Source organism: Xenopus laevis, chromosome 6S (genome assembly GCF_017654675.1).
Source record: "Xenopus laevis strain J_2021 chromosome 6S, Xenopus_laevis_v10.1, whole genome shotgun sequence".
In the NCBI taxonomy this organism is placed as follows: domain Eukaryota; kingdom Metazoa; phylum Chordata; class Amphibia; order Anura; family Pipidae; genus Xenopus; species Xenopus laevis.
The window spans coordinates 103,934,347-103,956,122 of NC_054382.1; the positions used below are offsets into that span (position 1 = coordinate 103,934,347).

The 21,776-nt window shown below is 38.5% G+C and overlaps 1 pseudogene; it reads right to left on the reverse strand.

The window, feature by feature from the left end:
- The window catches only part of LOC108719735, a 45,754-nt pseudogene extending 25,261 nt beyond the window's left edge, over positions 1 to 20,493 (reverse strand).
- Positions 20,494 to 21,776: the final 1,283 nt, after the last annotated feature.

Consider the following 21,776-nt stretch of genomic DNA (forward strand, 5'->3'; position numbering starts at 1 on the left):
ATACAAAAAGTTTAAAAGCAATTGATGCAGATGAAACACAATTCATTTACAGCATTTCATGCAATGCTTTTACCTGCGACATGGACAGTAAATATGTCTCCACATTTCTGCTGTCGAGAGATTAGGAATTCCAAAGCATTTTTATGAATCTCAAAAGCCAAGCCAATGAATGGAATCCAACCATTTTCCAAAGGCGGTTCTCCTTCTCTCCTGTTTGGAATAAAAATATACACGTAAAACCATTAACAACAGTAACAATTTTATTGCAACTTTTGCTGCTATGTCAACAGGTAAATTAAATGTAAATACTTGGAGAATCACTTTTAAATTCTGCCTTTAAATGAATACTGTAGAGCCAAGTACATTTTACTTTCATACTGTATTGCAGCATCACTTGAAGTAACTTGGCCCAACCCCAAAATCTTTTCTGAGTCTCCAACCCCTAAAATTTGGGAAAATGTTCTGCTTTGCACAAATATAATAAAAGTATGTATTAATCAGGTACCACGTTGGATCGGGATACCGGATCCTTTCATCATTTGGTTCTTTGTGCCTTAAAGGGCATGTAAAGGCAAAAAAATATAATCCCCTTTTTACTTTCTTTAATGAAAAAGAAACCTATCTCCAATATACTTTAATTAAAAAATGTGTACCGTTTTTATAACAAACCTGACTGTATGCAGTGAAATTCTCCCTTCATTTACTGCTGTGGATAGGAATTGTCAGATGGTCCCTAATTGCTGAGCAGGGAAACAATCATACTTATGAACAGCAGGGGGAGCCCCCGCCTTACTTCCCAGCCATGCAGAACTCAAGCAGCTTTGTTTATGATGATCCCTAAGCAGCCCAGAACACACTGAGCATGTGCACAGTCTTAGTCTTGCAAAGATATATAACAAAGTTACAAGATGGTGACCCCCTGTAGCCAACTTTGAAAGCATAAATTATTTGTTTGATTAGGCTTGTGGTGCAGTAAGTTCATGTTTATATTTAGTATACAAAATACAGCATTTCTAGCCTTATTCTATGTTATACTTTACATGCCCTTTAAGTCTACTCGAAAAACATTTGGGTCAAGAATAAGGTACTGTTTTATTATTACAGAGAAAAGGAACTTATTTTCAGATTATTTGGATAAAATGGAGTTCATGGGATATGACCTTTCCTTAATTCAGAACTTTCTGGATAACAAGTTTCTGTATTATCGATCCCATACCTGAACTGCAAATACTGAATGAATGTCAAAGGAACAGAAATGTGCTCCAAGAAGAAACTTACTTTAGCAATGCACCATCTGGACTTGATATTTTAAATAAAGAAACTAATATACCAACTGTGGCTGGTATCCTTATATTGTAATATTTGCAAAGATGTTATTTTTAAATTTAAGTCTTTTGGTATGTAAAAACTAGGGATGTAGCGAACTGTTCGCCGGCGAACTAGTTTGCGCGAACTTCGACTGTTCGCGTCCGCCGCAAGTTCGCGAACGTCGCGCGACGTTCGCCAATAGGCGTTCGCGTCAAAATCGTTCGACCATTCGACCATTCGATCGCTAAAATCGAACGATTTTCGTTCGATTCGAACGAAAAACGTTCGATCGAACGATTAAAATCCTTCGATCGTTCGAATCGAACGATTTTCGGATGTTCGAAGTTCGCGAACAGTTCGCGAACTGTTCGCATTTTTTGCCGGTGTTCGCGAACGGCGTTCGCGAACACATACTCGGCGGTTCGCTACATCCCTAGTAAAAACCTAAAATTCTACGATGCAGATGTTTTATTGCCACGATACAACTGAAAGGCAGTAACACAGAGCAGGTCTATTTTAGACTGGATTAAAATGAATATTCCCACAAACTCTGATGCTACATCTCCATCTGTGAATGTGACTTAATGGTATGTGCACAACAAGCCATTCTGATCAATCAAAAAATATTAAGTAGGCAAAAGTGATCATAAGCTTACAGTTAAAAGAAATGATGTGATGGGATTTATTGTTCATTTTCTAGAGACCACTAGCCTTGAATACAAAGGAAATGGAGGGGAATGAAGAACACAATGGTTGCCAAAAGGTTTATGTTTGCAGGAATTCAAAAGCAAAAAATACATGTAAATATCAGTGATAATGATAAATTGTGACTGGAAAGAGTAAATCTAGTTGCTTACTGTTTGCTTCTCTAATAAACTTCACACACTCCTTCGCACAGCATAAGCCCATAAAAGACAATCTCTCTCTCTCTCTCTCTCTCTCTCTCTCTCTCTCTCTCTCTCTCTCTCTCTCTCTCTCCCCCCATCACTCTCTCTCTCTATACTAGTTATTTTGACACATTTGGATGACTGTTTGTTCTATACATTTTATGGTACCAAATTTCCAGTAGTGGTGTGTGCCCTGTCTAGGTAAAACAATGACAGATTCAGACAGGCTTTTTGTCATATTCTAATTTAATGCATCTAATTTCGCTCTTTATCCTCTGTCATTTGGTCAAATCCTGTATACTTCACAATGTTTCCGCAGGGTAAGGATGACTCAGCTCAGAAATCCAGGGTAAAATTCATTTAATACTTCAAGTCTCTATGGTCAAAGCAAAAAGGCACAGGGATCCTCATGTACTTATATGTTCAATATATGTAGCTGATAAATGCAATGTCATGGCTCTGCCTGGTGCAAATTTGAATGAGTAATAACGTAAACTATTTTAAAAATAAATTAATGCCACTCTTCAGTCTGATTTAAAAAAACAGAATCAATCACCCAAATAAAAATATGCTGATCCTCCACCCATACTTAAAGTTACCCTGTCATCGGAAAACATGTTTTTTTCAAAATGCATCAGTTAATAGTGCTACTCCAGCAGAATTCTGCACTGAAATCCATTTCTCAAAAGAGCAAACAGATTTTTATATATTCAATTTTGAAATCTGACATGGGGCTAGACATATTGTCAATTTCCAAGCTGCCCCCAGTCATGTGACTTGTGCCTGCACTTTAGGAGAGAAATGCTTTCTGGCAGGCTGCTGTTTTTCCTTCTCAATGTAACTGAATGTGTCTCAGTGGGACATGGGTTTTTACTATTGAGTATTTTTCTTAGATCTATCTTGTGTTAGGGAGCTGTTATCTGGTTACTTTCCCATTGATCTTTTGTTTGGCTGCTGGGGGGAAAAAGGGAGGGGGTGATATCACTCTAACTTGCAGTACAGCAGTAAAGAGTGATTGAAGTTTATCAGAGCACAAGTCACATGACTTGGGGCAGCTGGGAAATTGACAATATGTCTAGCCCCATGTCAGATTTCAAAATTGAATATAAAAAAATCATGTCAGATTTCAAAATTGAATATAAAAAAATCTGTTTGCTCTTTTGAGAAATGGATTTCAGTGCAGAATTCTGCTGGAGCAGCACTATTAACTGATTCATTTTGAAAACAGTTTTTTCCCATGACAGTATCCCTTTAAAAAAGAGACTGTCATCCCAACATTACCTGTAAAATAATATACATTTTTATAGATTTTTGACACATTAGAGATTTAGATTTAATTTATATTTTTTCAGGCACAATGTCACTGCTTCAGTTATGTCTCTTTATCTGGTTCACTCTCATTCCAGGCAGCAGAGTAGTAATTCTGTATCGTTTCCAAAACCGCAGTGCTGAAATATAGTTCCTTGGGCAAATCCACTGGCTCTCACTCTGGACCCATCACCACTTAACAGCCACTGGCTATCTCTGTCTGTTTAAGATCCCACCGGCAATATGGCGACAGATTACAATTTTTGGCCTTTAGATTACCATTAATAATGCTCTTTCTGGCCAGTAAAGTTCCAGTTGGCTAATGATGGTGTCAGATGATGCCAAGATAAACAGCAAGTGGTCATAAAGCAGAGTTGTTTCCAAAAAAAATAAGAGATTGTGTCGATCCAGGATTCAGTTTGGGATTCTGCCAGAATTCTGCCTTTTTTTCCCAATGGTGTGATGGGACCATGGACAGTGGTATCAGTGGATACCATCAATAAGATATTTTTTGAAACCAAAATGAGTTTTGCTGACTTATGCTTTTAAATAATATTCAGGGCTTAACGTTTTGTGACTTTGGGGGGTTATTTATCAAAATCTGAAATTTTTTCACTGTTTTCTGAAAATCACTCCGATCAAAGCCGCACAAACTTTTCTCTCCTATTTGTCAATACATTTTCTTGTGCGGGAAAAGACTCAATAAAATCGCGAGTTTCAGATTTGCTGCTTTTTCATATTTGACGTCTGAAACCGGTGACTTTTTCAGATTTGATGCCCGAAACCACAAAATCTTCAGATTATTTAACAAAACCCAAAACAGATCAGGATATCTTCCAACTGTAAACTGGAATTCTGCCATTGACTTCTACATGAACTCGGCAGGTCTGAGTTGGAGTACATTTTTATTTGGACTTCTAACACCATCAGGGTTAAATACATATTGAAAAATTCGAGGTTTTTTTCGATGAAAAGATAGTTTTTCCCCTTTAAAAGTCCGACCAGAGAAAAAAGACTAATAAATAACCCCCTAGATTTTGTCAGGAATCAATGACATTGTCACAGGATGGAGTGCAAACATATAGCAAGCAGGTAATTAGGGGCAAAGTTTACTAGTGGTATTCATCCACTTTGTATTCATTCCTATGGATTTTTTTAGAAGTGTATTTATCAGTGGGTGAAAGATAAAGTTCATCACACCAATACAATACAAGTATGGGATCCGTTATTCGGAAACCCGTTACGGAAAGGCCGTCTCCCATAGACTCCATTTTAATCACATAATCCAAATTTTTAAAAATGATTTCCTTTTATTCTGTAGTAATAAAACAGTATCTTGTAGTGGATCAAAATTAAGATATAATTAATCCTTATTGGAAGCAGAACCAGCCTCTTGGGTTTATTTAATGCTTGTATGATTTTCTAGTAGACTTAAGGTATGAAGATCCAAATTATGGAAAGACCCATTATCCGGAAACCTCCAGGTCCCGAGCATTCTGGATAATAGGTCCCGTACCTGTACTAAAAAGGAATGAATAGAAAATGGCTGAATTTTTCTGCGGTAAACTCCAAGCTCACAATAAATCTGCTTCTGCAGTTTGGACCAGATGGAGGTTCTCCCAAAATATAGAATATCTGTTAGAAGGATCAAAAGGATTCATTTAGCATTCAGCAATTATAAAATATTTCAGATAAGACTTCTCTAAAGATTCCCAGTAATTAGTCATACATGAACATTTAACTTGGTGATTAAGGGACAGATTTATCAAGGGACGAATTTCAAGTTCATGGGAGTTTGGAAAAATTCCCATGAACTCTAAAAAAAAAAAACCAACCAATCGAAATTTGAAAAAAAAATTAATTTTCAAATTTCGGGTGAACGGAATTGACTCACAAACTTGAATCGAATTTGGATCAAATCCAGTTCAAGTTTTTTCACCAAAAAAAAATAGATTTTCAGAATGTCTCTAAACAACTCCAAATTGATTCCAGGACGTCCCCCATAGGCTAAAACAGCAATTCGGCAGGTTTAAGGTGGCAGATAGTCGAATTTGAATTCCTAAAGGGTCAGTACATTTTGAAATTCAAATTTTTTTAAGAACTCAAATAAAATTTTAACTATTTCCTAGTCGGATGACACTGAAATAAACTCGTAAATTCAAATTTTATATTTGAAATTTGAATTTTATATTTGTCCCTTGATAAATCTGCTCCTAAGTGTCATCTTAATATCCACTAGACATTCAAGGATGAGGGACCCATTTGTGGGGTCACAATGCCAACTTCTGCACCTTCCACTTTAGAACTGAAATTGCTACTTGCATATTGGTGGTCACTGACCCAAGCAACCCAGAGGTCTGAAAAATAGACAGTAAATGAACAAGAAAATACCTAAACAAATTATATAAATGGTAACCATAATACAAATCTAGTTCCACAGTGAATGTACATTCTGGTTGCTAGAGTCCATAGCCCAAACTGTTTAAATTCAAGCTGAAAATAAAAACTCAAGATAAAAAAAACATTAACATTAAAAATTAAGAATTACTGCATTATTTCTGTCCTAAAGTAATTTTTAGGTGACTTTCCTATACATGTTCAGAGTAAACAAAACAAATGGGTAAAAACATGTTTTAATAGAACAAACCATCATAAGCCACAACAGCTACTAAATTATAGAAACACAAGCTCTCTGTGTAATAATGTCAGCTTGCTACATAAATCAGACATATAATAATCCCTTCCAGTGGATAAACATTAATCCAGGTCTGATCAGAAATATTATGCAACTCATCACCAGAAATAATCTGTATTGTTCTTTGTGCTTAAAACTGTCGTCTTCCCTAGCATTTAATTCTTTCAGATCCACAGTCTGTGTGATTGACAACTTAAACTAAATTCGTTCTGCAAGAGAAAGTTCTAAAAGAAAATGCAGGCCAGATTCACTCATCATACTAGTGGCATTGTCTCCTTTAGGCTAGGAAAGTGAAGGTTGTCAGAGAGACAAGCCTTTCCTTTGAATATCCTTTGCGGACACTCTGTAAATGAATTTGATTTAAAGCTCAATTTGATTTCTCATAAAAATATATATGTATATTTACTGGCTGGATACCTCAAATCAAAGGATTATAAACCGTGACAACGTAAAACCAGGCAATGCCTAGGTTTATAAATGTCAATTTATTGGTACGATTGTGAAGAACAAAATATTAGGGATGCACCGAATCCAGGATTCGGTTCGGGATTCGGCCAGGATTCGGCCTTTTTCAGCAGGATTCGGATTCGGCCGAATCCTTCTGCCCGGCCGAACCGAATCCGAATCCTAATTTGCATATGCAAATTAGGGGCAGGGAGGGAAATTGCGTGACTTTTTGTCAGAAAACAAGGAAGTAAAAAATGTTTTCCCCTTCCCACCCCTAATTTGCATATGCAAATTAGGGTTCGGATTCGGTTCGGTATTCGGCCGAATCCTTCGTGAAGGATTCGGGGGTTCGGCCGAATCCAAAAAAGTGGATTCGGTGCATCCCTACAAAATATTATGAAAACGTCAAAACAGTTCATTGCCATCGACAAAGTAGGAAACGGGATTTAAGCCATTCTAAATTTAAATAAGAAGCTTTGAGCCCCTTGAGGTTTGTCTGCAGCAAATCTTAGATTTATCAAGCAATACCTGTCAGTATTTACGTTTATTTAAGAAAGCACATGAAATTGTAGGTTTGCAGCACTGTACTTGTTTTGTTTTTTTAATACCGTGTGACAATGAAAAAGTCAAGTAAGTCCATTCTATTTCAAGAAGTGTCTTGTTCTGAAACCTAAAGGTAAAGACCAGTGTCGGACTGGCCCACAGGGATACCAGGAAAAGTCCCGGTGGGCCCAGATGTCAGTGGGCCCTCATGATGCTAAACATTTGGCCTATTTCATGGCCATTGCCTATTTATGAGAACAAAGAGGCTAAATAGGTGGAATAATAGATTATAGTATGTCAAGAAAAGACACTGGGAGAATAGAGGTTGAGTAAGGAGAGGAAGAAAATAGTACTGAGGGTGGGCCCCTGGTCTAAAAAACTTTTGGTGGGCCCCTGGTGTCCCAGTCCGACACTGGTAAAGACAGACTTGAAAACTAGTACTATGAAGTTGTTCCGCTGCTACTGGCTTTCTGGCCACCAGGCTGAAGTTGAGGGTAAGACAAAAGCAAGTAATCTCCAAGAAGTCATGAATCCAAACATGGTCCTGCACTTTCACGTGGTGTCCCTCCTGCCACTTCTGAGCCACTGCATCTACTGAAGCTGGAGAACCTTGGACCTGGCTGTAGATCCAAAGTTCCAGGCATGGGTTGTGTTAACAGGTACACTAGACTTGAGTCCAGTGAAAACAGTGCTTTGAATGCATGCTCCCAAAATGACACAATCCAAACACTGAGAATTCTAGACACAGATTGCTTTCGATTTGCGTCAAAGTGCATGTGCAACTGCATCTGTTTTCCTACTCTGCGTACAAATGTAGCTACAATTAATGAAAAGCCGATACCTTTTTTACGCAACAAACAGGGTGATCCCAAGCTTTATTCCATGGTGCTCTTGACACAGTTCAACAGATCAAACATTTCGGGGACCGCATGGCCCTTCATCAGTGAGTGAATGAAGAGCCATGCGGTCCCGAAACGTTTGATCTGTTGAACTGTGTCAAGAGCACCATGGAATAAAGCTTGGGATCACCCCGTTTGTTGCATAAAAGGTATCGGCTTTTCATTTATTGTTGGATTCATTGCTGGCGTGTGGCAAGGCCAGAGCAAATACCTGCATCCCCTTCTGCCTAACTTCTGTTACAGCTGCAGCAGACACAGCACAATAGAATGAAAAGCCGGCTTTTAAGTCTACTGTGCATGAGCGCCCCTGTGAAAAAAAAAGGAAGAGGATCTCTCTCTAGTGCCCCAGGCCTGTACAGTTTTCTGCTAACAGGAGCACCAGCCCAGGGTATCAGGTAAATCATTACAATCCTTGGGGGGTGCCCTAACATGGCACCCCCTATCGATTGGAGCTTTTATTCTCCTTTAAGTACTTAATTGGGAATAAATTGGGGTCAGATAATCTTTTTATGGTTAATAGGATGACAACTGTTCCAGAATAAAATATTACTTGCTGTCAAGAAGTATGATATTTTCAGGTGCTTAAAGAATGGAACTCTCTTACATAACATGAGCAAATGTTGTACCTTACATTGCTTTGCAAATGAGCCAAAGCTGTACCCAGCTATAATATAGTTCTATTTATTTGGGAAACGATTACAATAAGTACCATACACACTTCAAATTTTAGAGTTCCTTCAAATTCCTTCCATGGCCTCCCCAATGGTTCAAACATTACTCATTTTAAGGAAAGGGTTCAATGTTACACTTCAATATATTAAGGCACTTGCCTGTACTTGATCGGTAATTTTTTTTCAAATAGAGATTGTGCCTCCTGCAGTCTGCTTCCAAACATTTCCCTTTCCCTGTCTATCACGGCTGCCATTTTAGATATGTAGATGTTATAAAGAAGGTACCGCGTCACGAAATGCTTAAAGCTTCAGCCTCCCCCTAGACGCAAGCACTATCCTCATGCATGGTTACAAGGAGCAGCTTAGGATGCACTGCACTGATAAAAGCAATATACAGGGCAATATACTATTTTGTTAAAAATTTGTGTAATAAATAGGGTTTGTGCCAATTGTTTTAGTTACAAAAAATGGTTATTGTTATTTCTTGAACAGGACAAACAAGGAAACTGAAGCTACTGCATTCACACAAAAACATTCAATAACTGTAGTGTGATCCCAGCAAACGTTTGGGGACGGGGCCCCTTCTAAACTGATCTTTTGAAGGAGCCTGTTCCCATAACGTTTACTTGGGTCACAATAAAATGCACAACTTATTGCATGTTGCAGTTTTTTTGTGAGTGCTGTTTGGGAATATTTTGTACAGTATTGACACTCTTCTACAAGCAGCAAGGGTACCAACTAGAAAATTTTGACTTGCATAAGGGTTTATACATTGTATATAGTGATGGGCGAATTTGGGGCATTTCGCTTCGCCGAAAAATGTGAGAATTTCCTGTGAAATTCACGAAACGGTGAAAAATTAGCGAAACGGCGCCAGCATCTTGTTGTTGACGCCGGCGTCTATTTTTGACGCCGGCATCTGTTTTCTGTACACCGGCGTCCATTTTTTGGATGCCGGCGCACATTCGCTGGTGAATTTTCGCAGCGGTTTCGCAAATTTATTTGCCGGCGGTGAATAAATTCGCCCATCACTAATTGTATATAAATTGAATCTACTTCATGTTTGGTCCTTGTAAGGTAGATAATTGTCACATCATAGATAACCCCCTGCATTATGAACTTTTCTTAATATATGCTGTATGCTAATTTCAATTTGCTTGTTTACCCAGTTTAGTTTAATAAATCTCAGAAACCATAGAATTTTTTTTGTGTAATTAAAACAATAGAGAAAAAGTATGTTCATCACAAGCCTTACTCATTGATCTCATGTTAAACAAGTGGGTTAATTAATAATATTTACATGTTTTCAAGTAGACTTACCTTTTTTTTACTGTTACCTTGGATTACCTGGTCCCAAGCATTCTGGACAAGAGGTCTCATACCTGTATTATTTATAAGTAGAAATGTTAAATATATTTATTTTTAATGTAAAGGAAAAAGAATATTCTATATTATAAAGTCTCTAATTCAGAAAAAGACACATAAGTAGTGCTGAGCAACTTTCTCCAGTTTCGCCGGAAAATTTGCGAATTTCCTGTGAAATTCGTGAAACTGTGAAACATTAGTGAAAAATTTATGAAAAATTTGTGATAATCACAATTTTGGATGCGCATCAGAAAAGTCGCTTGCGTCAATTTCGCCTCAGACATTAAAGTCGATGGGCATCCGAATAGTGTTGATGCTCAGCAATTTTGACGCGAGGGACTTTTCATACATGCGTCCAACGTTTTGTGACGCCGGCAAATTTTCGCAAATTTATTCGCCAGCAGCGAAACACGGTAATTCGCAATATTAGGCAAACTTATTCGCCCATCACTACACGTGAGCTCTATCCTTTTTCCTTTCTCTATTGCTTTCCTTGCAACTGGTTCTTCAAGGAGAGAAAACCTTATATTATAATCTCTATGAACTATGGATAGTATCTGAAGAGGATAAAGCTAACACTACAAGAAACACCATATCACACCAGTTTTACAATGATTCAGGAGCCATGATATTTTTCTCACATCAAGGGTGATAGAAGCTTCTTTTTGCTGTCAAAGTGATCAAAGGGAGGTTGAGAAAGACTCTATAAGCAGATGCTGCCCAGTGACAAACCTTTAAAGAACAAGACTGTGGGGCCAGATGTTTGAGTGACCTTCGGACTATGGAACATGTTGGCATGGTGTTGATTTAGATAGCTGTTGGCAGGGGCCTTCAATCCTGTAGCTAAAGCAAAATCTGAATTATGAAATTATATTTTCTCATCTTTCTCCTTGCTAGAAACCATAAAGCTACTGGTCATTGGGGCTGATGGCTGTCAAAGAAGTTGAATTCAAAACACAGTCCTGCCAGTAGGTATCACATCAAAAGGAAGTTAGCAGAATGAACAAGAACATCTTCGGGCACTGCCATTTTTGCATCCCCTCTATTTTCAACAACTGTTTCATGAGTGAATACAGATGCGAAATAATTACGGGATATGTAAAAATGTTCAATATTGTACAGCGATTGGGTAATACATTTTAAATACTCTGTGTCATTGCCTAATTAATCATATTAATATATTGGTAGGGGACATGTTTTGTATTTCTTAATGGGTGAAACAAATAAATGTTTTCTAATACATTAATAAGAATCAAATCTATTTAGGGATACATTTCTGAAATTTAAAAAATGTAATGAAAAGGGCTGCCCCAGATCTGGCACATATAGAAAAGAACATAAGAAGCCTTGGTTTATAATATTTGAAGTGATTGAAGACTGCACAGCGCTTCTTACGCTTTTAGATGTTTTGTCACTTTACCTGGAGAAATATACACGGCTTATCCTGAATAGCTGCTGATGTCCAGCACTTGTCAAAACCATTATCTGTCAAGCATTTCACAAAGTGTTGCAAAATGACAGATCAGGATGTCTGAATAGATGGAGCCCCGGGAAAAACAGAACAGATAGAAAATTCATGACTTTAAATAACATCAAAGAGACTTCTGTCAACATCTTGTCAAAATCAGGATTAGGAAACTGTTCATTTCAAGAGATTTTATTTCATAATTATTGTTTATAATACATAAATGTACAGAGGGCATACAATGAAATGAATGCAGTGCAGAGGGTCCAAGTTGCGGTGCAGAAAAAAACCGAGTGGTTAAGGAAAACATTATGAATAAACTCAAGGGTTGTCGCCTTCCATAGTAATATCACTGGCCTGCAGGAAAGTATTGTATCCAAGGATGGGAAAGGACCCACTAGACTTGGGTTTTAGGGTATACATCTGTACAGGAGAGTAGGCTTAGTGATAGAGAATCTTGAGAAACCTTATCCATTCTCTTTAGCAAAGACCCTCAAACTGACATAGAAAGAGAAAGGCATAAGTCACAATTCTAACACAAGAAATCAAACCTAGAGACCAGTTCAGACACATTAAAGGACACTAAGCTGCTTTGGCAAAGATGTGACAAAGTGCATGTATCAGCTCATTACAATTTAAGAAGTCCTTGTCTGAGAGTATAAAAACATTTGTCTAGGACCCACAGATATATTGATTAGATTCCAAGAGAAAATATAAATGCTTGGCTGTAAAAAGGAAGAAATATTTGCCCTTAGTGAATCAACTAACTTATGCTTTGCTTAGGGCAAATATAAGAAAATCACACAAAAAGCCTTGAGCGTAACTAATGCTTCATTTTCAATTACAAGCATCACAGAGGTAGTGGATTCCACGCTGCAACCAGTACTGGTTTTCCCAGTGTTAAACAGGAAACGAGAAAGCACGTCGCCCTACTGAACAGGGTTCAACACCATATAGATATATATAGATGCACAGAATTGACTCAGCACTCGTAGGACTTGCTTAAAAATGAAAAAATTATTTTATTTGTGCAAAATGTTGATTTTGCACAAATAAAAGATTTTTTGCAATAATAAGAAAGTCCTGCGAGTGCTGAATCAGTCCTGTGGATGCACTTGCTTAACTATCACTCCAGGCACATGGGTTATTTGGTGTGTGCCCTCCATTATTATGGTATATAGATATATATTTATATATACTTAGTAGTAATGGGCGAATCTGACCTGTTTCGTGAAACGGCGAAAATTTTGCCAAATGCATTGAAGTCATGCAACAATTTTTTAAAATGCAACAATTTTTTTCATCCCTTGAGGCTATGGGCGTCTTTTTCACATGAAACCTGGCCTAAAATACTCGCTCATCACTAATACCTAGCAATGCTGTATTCATGCTGCCTTACCAAGAGCAATCATGGTAAATTGACCCCTGTAAATTCCTGGAGGGAGGGCATGATTATGTAACCTGGAAATAGGATTGTCAACTTTTATTTCTGGCTGATGACAAAAAGGGGGGGCAAAGAGGTTGAGGAGTTGTGACATTCCAGGGGTGGAGTAAATGTCCCCTCTGAGCTGTGTGAGCACACAAAATTTGAGGCCTGATCATAAAAGAAATTGTGGTGCGCACAAAGAATTTTGCAGTTTTTAAAAACCGTGCACACAAATTTAAAATGTGCACATAGAAGACTTTTTGCTGGCCGTACAGCCAAAATGGAATTAGAGGAAACATTGGGCAGAGTTGTGACATTTTGGGACAGGAGAGATGAATGGACTAAAATGCTTCAGATCTGGTGAGTAGGCAGGGTTTGGGGCACAGAGGACAAAGAGAGCAGTTGTAGGACAGGCCTGCGAGACGCATGCCTCCCAACTGTCACGTTTTTCGCGGGGCAGTACCAATTTTGACAGCTCAACCCACAGTTCCGGATTGTATACTGAAATGTCGTGACTTTCTCTTTGATCTCCTGCACTGAACAGCCAGAAAAAGATACAACATTTCTAAAACTTAATTGGCTTTTGGCAGAGCCCAGAATATGTGGCAATTCATTATGAAAACTGTGATAACACATAAAAAATTGCCATGCTCCATGCAGATCTTTTTGTCCCTTCTTTTTCCAAAATGTTGGGAGGTATGTACCCTAGGCAACCCAGCTGGCAAACTCACACCAGCCCCACACCCCAGTGTAAGCCAGCATTGAGGAGTACTAAAGAGTGGGCAGTACTGGAGGGACTTGAGGGCGTGGACTAGGCGTATGCAGGTAAGAGGTACATGCCTAGAGTCCCGCCCCACTCCTGTTGTGGCTCTTCTGTTTACCTCTATTTCTAGCCCTAAAAGATATGGATTTAAATTAAGTCAACTTGAAAATTGGGTTTAGTAAGCAAACTGGCAACTTGGTTAGACATACATTACTGTTATGGATGAACTGGAGCTCTAAAAATAAAACTGAAGGCATTCATATCTACAATGTGAAATACTTTGGGGGTTATTTATCAAGGTCCGAATTTATCTCAATATCGGCTGCTACAAACTCCGATCTAACCCGCTCGGGTTTTTAACGCTTATTTATATTTATTGCTTTGCTGGAAAAGCTCCGATTTTCAAGATTTTTTTGTGAATTTTCACCCGAAAGCTCTGAAAACATCGTGAAATTGCCCAAAACCCCCATGGACACAACCAAAAATCAATGGGACTGTTCCCATTGACTTTTATACAACTTCAACAGGTTTGAGATGCAGTGTTTTTATATTCAGGCTTTTTAGCCCTTGGGGTTTAATACATTTTGAAAAATTTGTGATATATTTAAAGTCCGATTTACAAATTTTTCGGATTTCGGGGAATTTCGGGTATTCGGAGCTTAGTAAATAACCCCCTTTGTATGGTGAAAGGATTCTGCTAGTCTGCAGTAGTGTAGTACTGTAGTGCTTGGCTCCAAAAGTCCAATTTGATACCCTCTACTTAGCCGACACTATAAACCTGCCGCAGGCTGCAAAACCCGATGATAAAGCTAGTGATCTGGAAATAATCACTTGCTTAATGGTGCAGATATGTGCTCTCCTTTTCCTCAAAGAAACACACTCATGTTGTGCCAGCTTTGCCTTTTAATAGGGAAAACAAAAAGATCCGACTGCTCCTAAACAAATAGACACAATTATTTTTTAAAAAAAGCACCTTTTGGTGCCCTAATTAAAGGTAAGTCAATGGAGGATCTGGAGACATTAGATGCCTGGTTAGCAATCCATTAGAACAAAAGTGGAAGAGATCACTGTTTTTTTATGCAATCCAAGCTCAATATGCCTTGATTACCACTTAGTAAAGATTTTTATTATCTATAACTGCATAGAGGGCTGAGCTGCAGCGGCGGTGATAGGTAATAATCCTCCTTCGCTCATTTCCATTCATAGTAAGCATTAGCGAAGATATATGAATTTCATGGTTCACAAAGACCAAAGTATATGTATATGTGATAGCAGTAGGTGGTTAATGAAATGGTCTGACAAACATAAGCTAATATATAATCATACCAGAATGCAGTCTGGAACACCTGTTCCTGCTTCACAGACCTGCAATTCTTAAAGAAAACTTCCTATTCGCACAAATAATAAACATCGCTGTTCAGCCGTCAATTTGCTGCGACACAGCTAAGGCCACTTTGCTCTCTCTCATTCTTTTTTATTCTTTGTAGGTTTTAAAAACTGGAAATAATGATATGAGATTCCCTTTTCTTGTGTCCTAGGAGTAATGAAAACTTCACACATGCATCAGGCTCCAGTAATTATTTTAAACTGCCTTCTGTTGTCCCCCTGTGGAACACCATGGTATTTGTTTGATGCAGTTTAATTAGTGTCAGGGTAATTAATGCTATGCTATTTACATGAGATCAAAACCTTCTCTGTACAGCATTCTAGGGCTAGAAAGCAGAACAGAAAAAATAAGGGGGGGAAGGAAAAATGTTTACGGAATGGTTACCCAAGTTTAAACGTGTTGCTCCGCTGAAATCTTTACAGGTTATTAACATCTACTGGTCCATCAAGGTGGGGACAGCAGCACGAATGGGGCTTTTTTGAAGGCAAGACACAAAATAGCAGAAAAGTATTATCAATCTACAATATTCAGTTTGTGATCTGAGGTAAACGAGCAGTAGATTTTAAAAGAAATGCTAATTATTAGTGATGGGCGAATAAATTCGCCTTGCCACGAATTTGCAGCGAATTTCCTCATTTCGCCGCCGTCGAATAAATTCGCGAAAATTTCCGATTTTCCGATTTCTAAAAATTTTTCGTGAAAATGTCACATTTTCACTATTTTTTGGTGAAAATTTCTGATTTTCATGATTTTTTGTGAAAACCTTCAAATTTCACGATTTTTGAGTGAAAACTTCCAAAAATCACGATTTTTTCATGAAAACGGTTGAGTTTCACGTTTTTTCCACGAACTTTCCGATTTCACGATCTCGTCCATCGCTACTAATTAATGCAAACGCAAATACCCAAGGTAAACCTGGGAAATATTGAGCTGACACAATAAAGGCACACTGTTTTACATTTAGATAAATGGTGGGGTTGTGATGGGAAAATGCAAAATTTCAGGGGCTTTTCATTTTACCCATTTTTTCAAATAGACTGCTTTTTAGAATTAAAGTTCGTTATGGTGCAATTTAATAAGGATAATTTACACAGTGCTGTTTGCACTCTAACGTCAGACGACTTTTCCCTTTGGCAAGCAGTCATTACGGCGCAAATCCAACAAAGTGTAAATTTTACTGAACGTTACCTCTTTCACCACCTCAGACCAGGTGAACTGATAAAATGGAGCTACATCCTCCTCATTCTTATGTCAGTGACATCATATCCTGTATGCCGGAAATACATTAAAGTTGTCAAAACGCTGGCGACTTTTCTTTTTTTAAAGCGGGATTGCCCTCAAAAGTTCAAACTATGAAAGATTTATGTGTGAACAAATTTTTTTTATCTAATTTGAGGGGCATGCCACATTTATATAAGGGTGGGCCCATGTCTAAGGCATTAGAGGATCTCTTCTGTCTTTATTATGGCTCATTGAACAAATGTATTAAAAAGTGGCCACTTCAAGCATTTGCATCAGCATTACTGATAACGACATCCATAAGACTTTTAGGTATCCGCCCTATTCAAATTAACCTAAGAGCAAGAGTGCTAACAAATTTTCACTAGGCAGAAATGAACGCTAGCGAAAATTCACTATGAAATACTCACACAGCCGAAGTAACGAAAATTTGCCATCGTTCAGCTGCTGAGAGGCAACTTCACATTTTAGTGAATTAGATTAGTGGTAATGAATTTGCGCCTGGCGAATTGGCGCAGAGTGTGGTGAAGTGGTCGCTGGCGAAAATTCGTCCTAGTGAATTTACCCCATGGATAGAGCCGGCTACGGGAATCCTGGAATAACCACCGCTTCCAGGATGGCCGCTTCCAGGGTTCCCCATTGTCAATAGGCACACATGCGAATGATTCATTAGACTGGATGCAATTGTGTAACAATAGAGGAAGCAGAGCAGCAGGGGGGCCCGGGAAACAGGGGCTGTCCGGACTGTGTGGTCTGCTTCCTCTATTGCTAATCAAAAAAACCCTCCCCAGCCGCTCTCTCTTACTAGCGAGGAAGGGGGATGCAGGTCTGGTGGGATTGGGGCGGAGTCGGGCCTGGATGTGGGTGGGGCTGAGGCAGGGTGTGGGTGGAGTGGAGGTGGGATATGGGCAGGGCGGAGGCAGGATGGAAAGTAGAAGGATGGGGATCAGTGTGCACCAGGCCCACTCAAGTTACACCACAGGCTGAATGGATGCAATGACGCTCAACACAGTTATGTGGAATTGAAAGGAGCATGTTTGTCTGCAAGTTTAATATATAATCAATGTGCACATATTTTATTGCAACTGCCCTTGAGGCTCTTACTACCTTTTAATAAAACAAATTGTGAAGTGTGAGCAATTACTGAAAGAAGAGTTATTTATTTACAATCAAATAGACAGGACCCTTTTTTCCCCCCTCTTCTTAAGTTTATATAATTTTCCTGTTATGCAAAATTCTATGGTACAATTTTGCAGAATATATGGCTAATTTATAAAAACGTGCTAATGATAATAATGTGCATGATAATGATAATAATGTGCATGAATACAAATATTTCTGGGGTCTCTTCAAATCAGTGCAGGTAGCAAAGGCTTCTTGGCAGGACCCAAGCATGGAAGCCACACCTGAAGAAAAAGTGAGTTTTTTATTTGTAAAATGTGCCCCACTGAGAATATAAACAGGAAATATTACAAAAGGAACATACAGTAAATCATACAAATATACAAAAGGAAGCTAGTCTGGAGGTAAGCCCCACAAATATGGGAGGGGGGCTTTAATTCCCTATATAAACACCCAATAGATAGCACAAACGAGGATTATCTGGGGCAGAAGTCGCCCCCAACTAATTACTAATTACTAATTAGAATGTAGAATAACACACACATAATTCAGGAATAAAGTGTGAAAATGCAATGCATCTTGTCTTTTGTCCAGCTGAAACAGTAGTAGTGCAAGTGAGGGCACCTATACCTTCTCCAAGTCAAAGGACAGTAAATAATTCATGAGATAGATTTTTTTCTGGCACAAAAGAGAAGTTGGTCAGATCACTCAGCAGAAATGCTCAAGATATTGCCAATGAAATTACACATTGCAAAGTGAATAAGTAAAGAAATCAAATCAATTGATTTTTCTGATTGCCCTTCTATTTTGTTTGTTTCCAGGCCAAAATGTGATATGCTACCTTGTTACTCGGGTGACTGACCCCCATCAGTAAGCAATCGCTGATGGCACAAGCCACATTTGGCTTACTGTAAGGAGATGTAACAAAAGGAAAGGTTTGCAGAAAGGGTTCAAATCCCCAATGTCATAACTGTCTACTCAAGAACAATGCATTGCTAAATGCTCATTTTTGTTTTTAATTGTACATTTTTTTTCTTTATTACGTTTCCCCATAGCAATGTCCTGCTTTATAACATATTCTTTTTCAGAACAGAATTGATTGGATCTTATTATTATGTATCTATTGGAGCCAACGTTAACAAGACCCTTCCATTAACGTTCTGTCCTAGTGCTAGGGAATGGGGAGGTTTCCTTGTAATATGATAAGTAGCAACTGGGGACAATGCTCTATATTAACCTGATCTCACATCTGGGCAAGGATTTTATGATATACACCAAGGTGGAACTGAACATTGATCTGCTGCCTCTGCAATGACAGAAGGGTTAATATACTTGTTAAGAATATACACCAGGTTATGGGTAATCACAGATAAAGAACACAGCCAGAGAGAATAAATACATACACCCTATACAGAAGACAGCAGCTTCCCATCTCCTAATATATACAATTTTCTGCAAGATAGTAAATAGCAGACATTTTAATTATCAGCATTTCAACTGAGCTATTATAAAGACGCACAGTCATAGTACAGGTATGGGGCATATTATCCAGAATGCTGAGGACCAGGCGCTTTCCGGATAAGGGATTTTTCTATAATTTGGATCTGCAAACCTTAAGTCTGCTAAAAACCATTTAAGCCATAAATAAACACAATAGGATCCAGAACTTTCTGGATAACAGATTTTGAAAAGATGATAGAAATAGGAAATACTAAAACTGAACAGCAAACTTTTCTTTGCAGAAGATGACAACATGCGACTACAATCATATTCAGTTACATGAATTGGGGTGCAGATAAGGTTTCATATTTTGATAATGTATTGGTACTCCAACAAAGATCCTTCAGATTTGTTAATTAGCAGACTACTGCAACACTGTTTGAAAAGTCCGAAGCAGTTGGAACATATAGGGGGTTATTTATTAAAATCCGAAAAATTCCTCACTATTTTCTTAAAATCACTTTGACTAAACTCCCGTCCACATTTTTACCGTATTTATCAAATAAATTAACTTGAAAAATCATGAAAAAATGCAAATCGTATGATTTTTCGGATTGGACCCCGGAAAACCACAAATTCTTCTGATTATTGTACGAAACCTATCCGGGATCAGTGATCACAATATCTTTGAATTATAAACAGGACATCTGCCTTTGACTTCTACATGACCTCAGCAGGTTTGAGATGGAGTACTTTTTTATTTGGACTTTTAGCAGCCTTGGGCTTTAAAGGACATGTAAAGCCTAAATGTTCCTACCATGTATGTATATAAGTTGAGCATATCTTCCCCACCCAAGCCACATCATTTGTACTGAATATACCCCTTCCATTTGCCAGCACCATCACATTTTCCTAAAAACAAAACTTTCACAAGGTGGCCGTTTTTCCTCTGACACATCATCAGTAACCCTGACCCCCCCAGTCCGACCCTGAGTAACATTGATATGGGCAAACAGGACATGTATGCTTTAAAGTTCAGGCAATGCAGAATACAGCTTTACACAAGCACAACTTTGATAAAAAGTTCTGCTGAGGCTGAGCACTGTAATGGTTAAGCTGAGCTCTGGAGAGGTGATTAGGAGAAAAAATAGGATCAGACAGCTACAGTTTCTATGGGAACCAGCAATGCTATCTCTTCATTGGCTGTTAGACTGGAGGGTGTGTTCAGTAATCTGAGCTGAGAAGAACTGAGCATGCTCATAAGCCAACAGCCAAAGTAAATTCCTGAGGGAAGGGGGCAGAAGGGGTTAGAGGAGTAGAGGAATTTCTAAGTGATTAAGGGAATGTGGCAGCCTTAATTTTAACCTTTTGAAAGAGAAACAAACCCCTTATTGAAAAAACCCTACCCACCTACCCCACATACACCCCCTCCCTCCTCCCCCCAGCTTAGCTGCTACCTTGGCAAACGCCCCTAACTTTTTACTTACCCCTTGGTGCAGATTCGTGAATCTGAGTCTATGGCAGCCATCTTCCGGGTCTTTGGTAATCTGAAAATGAGACCGGTGTGGTGTCGAATTCGTAGTTTAAAGCAATTTCCCAGTTCGCGACAACTGCGCATGCACCAAAATTGCCGGAAATTGCAGAAGCGCCGGAAGAAGACCCGAAAGATGGCTGCCGTGAACTTTCTCCTTTAACAACCAGAGTGGCAGGTATTTTAACATTTTAAAGAAACTGTTCACTGATTACATTTTTGTGGGGGGGGGGGGGGGGTTTACATGTACTTTAATAAATTTCCTATGAAAAAAATGGTTTTCCACTTTAAAACTCAGACCAGGAAAGTTGGACTAATAAATAACCCCCATACAGTCAGGCAGATACTGTTTTCAATTTCATCAGCAATTACATTTACAAATAACTTTAAAACCGCCAGAATGCTTGGGACCTGGGGGTTTCTGGCATAAATATAGTTTTTTTTGTTAAGTATTGCCTTTTTTAAAAACAAAACACCAACATTTATCTTACTTTGTCAAAAACAATCGGAAATGGATGCTTTTTGACTACATCAATAATGAGCAGAGCCATAGAGCAAGGTACAAGCCTAAGCGAATACGTGGACAAGATAGCAGAAGCCTCAGACGATTTAAAGCAGCACCTATAGAAGCAGTAGAATAAGCTCAGTAAGTTCAGCAACTGAGAGAAAGTATTGGAGAGGACACACAAACAAGTGACCTTGACTGACAAGCTCGCTCCTTGCCAGCAATAAACAGCAGAGCTGCAGATAAGTGTTCATTGGCGCAGAGAGTAATTACCTATCTGTCAGCGTTGCTGGTGTGTGCGAAATAATATAAATGAAACATACATAATGTACAGCAATAATATCAGGCATGCAGAACCTAATGTATTATCATCATTCTCAAAGCCCAGGTTTATGCGGCCGCCACCACTGAGTAAATGCCTTGCGGCCATGATAATTTCATTCTAATCTCTGTTCCATATTATAATTTTCATAGCTAAAAGATACTGAGGAGCAATACGTTTCAATCAAGGCCTAAATAGAACACAACCTGTAACCGGGGGTTTCAATCGCAGAGAATTTTATTCTAAAAGAAACCCAGTCAATTTAAAAAGAGCTATAAATGTTGGAATGACAAATCTGGTGGAAGGCAATGTCAGTCTGCAAGGAAAAGGGCTGAACATATTCATGAAAAAAAAGTCATCTCGTGACAGAGGCAAAGCAATCTTGCGCTCAGAATATAAAGGACTTATTTTATATATGTCCTTTTTATTGTTATTGCTAACTGTTATTATGAT